Raw genomic sequence first — 2,387 nt, forward strand, 5'->3', positions numbered from 1 at the left:
TTACAGGGGTTTCTCCTCAATACGTGTCAGTTGGTCTCTTTCTATTTTATTCCTAAGGACTTGTACAAGATCATCTTAATCATCGTTACTGACAGTACTATCATAGGGATTTCTACACAGTATGTGTAAGTAGGGTAGAGTACATCAAATGGGCACGAAGTCCATCACCTATAGGTTATAAACATGCATGTGTTCCACGGGACGGTCATGAATACTCAGGTGGTTGTCACATGTACTCTGCTAAGTAACTAGATTGTTGGTACACTAGTATCATTCCTACATCATTGGCAAACAGGTACCATTTCCACATCGTTGGTACACTAGTACAATTTCTACATCGTTGCCACACTAGTGCCATTTATAAATTCATGGTATCCTATCATTGCCTACATCTTCCTTCATACTATGGCATCTTATCTTTCATTGTACTATGGAATCTACCATTCGCTACCCAATGTATTAAATTTATAAAATACATATACGGTATATATATAAAAAATATTTCATCTAACACAGAACATCTTTGTACATAAGCACATATATCATTAAATTATTTAGATAATTGGTATCTATGTGTAAGATGAAAGTAACTATGCACTCACCTGATGATAATAGGTAACTGAAGATTTGGGCAATGCTTCGCTTCGTACTTTGAAAAGACCTAAACGCTTAAAGTACTAAGTCTTAGTCTAGTTTCTAATCTTGGTGACTATAATAATTATAGTCTAGATTCCTCACTAATCCCAATGTCTACATAAAGATCTGACAAGTAAGGATTAGCCAGGCAGGATAATTGGGAGCCAGGAGCATTTTGACGTATAGCCTTTTTGAAATCCAACAACCAAGCCAACATGACCATTACAGACATCTCTCTCATAAATAGATCAATCATTATAACGATAAATCTTAATTATAGGTTCATAATCATAACTTATGGCTATAAATAAAAGTTACATTGAAAAGACTAAAGTGTAGCTTAACTTACCAAGGTTCTTGGTGAAAACCGGGAACTAAATGGGTTGAGTACTGAATCATGAACTTCTACTCGAAGGTTACAATGAGTCTGTCACACCCCAAAACCAAGAACGGCGGAAACGTTCTGGGGCGGAGGACGTCATGTAAGGTAATCATAACACAGTAAATGTAAATAGGCAAACAACATCATCCATTGCATTAAATATAAAATTTTAATACATGTGTGTTCTGTACAGTTTTAGACACCAAAAATATAACATAAATCAAAATAATAAAATGATGAGTCTTGAGTACGCTCCGTCATCTCAAAAACTGGCATCGGTACCTGTCTACTGATGACCTGAGAATACAAGTTATTTTGAAAGAGTTTATCAGCATTAAGCTGGTGAGTTCATAAGTATTTTAGTGTCAATGATCATTGTCAAAAACGTTTGAACTTGTCCCAATGTATAAGTTTGTAAAAATGTAAATAAATGTTTAAAAGTATTTGCAAAAGTTTGAATCTCTCAGAAAATCCTATATTTTCTATAAAAGTAACCTTCTACCAAGGCTTAACTGTTTTGTAAACTCGTCTGTTGTAAAAGTGTGTGATTACCCAAGTATAACTATCATTTGATAAAATATAGTGTGTACATTAATGCTTAAGTGAGATTATCACCAAAATATGTAATGGGTAAATCATTGTAGTACTGTAGTTTTGTATAATAAGAACTACTGTTGTACTAATTACTACTACCTTAAACCGGATTTATATTAAGGTATAATGTGATAATTGCACCATACTATCGACTGATAACAACGACATAAAGAACGGTCGTAATAACGGAATGACGTTTGGCACCCGCAGACCTGCAGGTCCGGCTGTAGCTAGCAGCAAGGTGTAGGATAGTCAATCCAGTATAGATCTATATGCAAACTCAACGCTCTCCCTCCAAGAGAATTCTGGCTACAACTCGGGCCATGACATTTAAGGCATGCTCCGATACAGTGGATCACATTTGTTATCGTATTCTTGCATGTGTGATGAAATGTTTCTTGTTCTAGTATAGTTGTATATGTTCTCGTAGTATAGTTGTATATATTCTCTTCCTATTATAGACTCATGAATGAACTGACTCATTGATCTAGCAGTTGTAATAGTGTGATTCTGTGTTACCCCGATGGTAACTTGTTAACGGTGCGTTTAGTACGTATGATTATGGAAGTACTTTTATGTCTATATATGTATATTTGATATATAATTAATATGGAAACGACCTTCGGATGGTCACCCAAAATCCTATCAGACCACATCCAAATCGAGGAAAAGGAAACAAGGTGGGTAGCCTTCCTAAGTCTTTTAAACATTACTTATATAACTACACATATACGGGCATGCAATTTATAATATAAAAGCATAAATAAGTATTTAT

Source organism: Lactuca serriola, chromosome 3 (genome assembly GCF_051521515.1).
Source record: "Lactuca serriola cultivar US96UC23 chromosome 3, Lser_US96UC23_V15, whole genome shotgun sequence".
Lineage (NCBI taxonomy): Eukaryota > Viridiplantae > Streptophyta > Magnoliopsida > Asterales > Asteraceae > Lactuca > Lactuca serriola.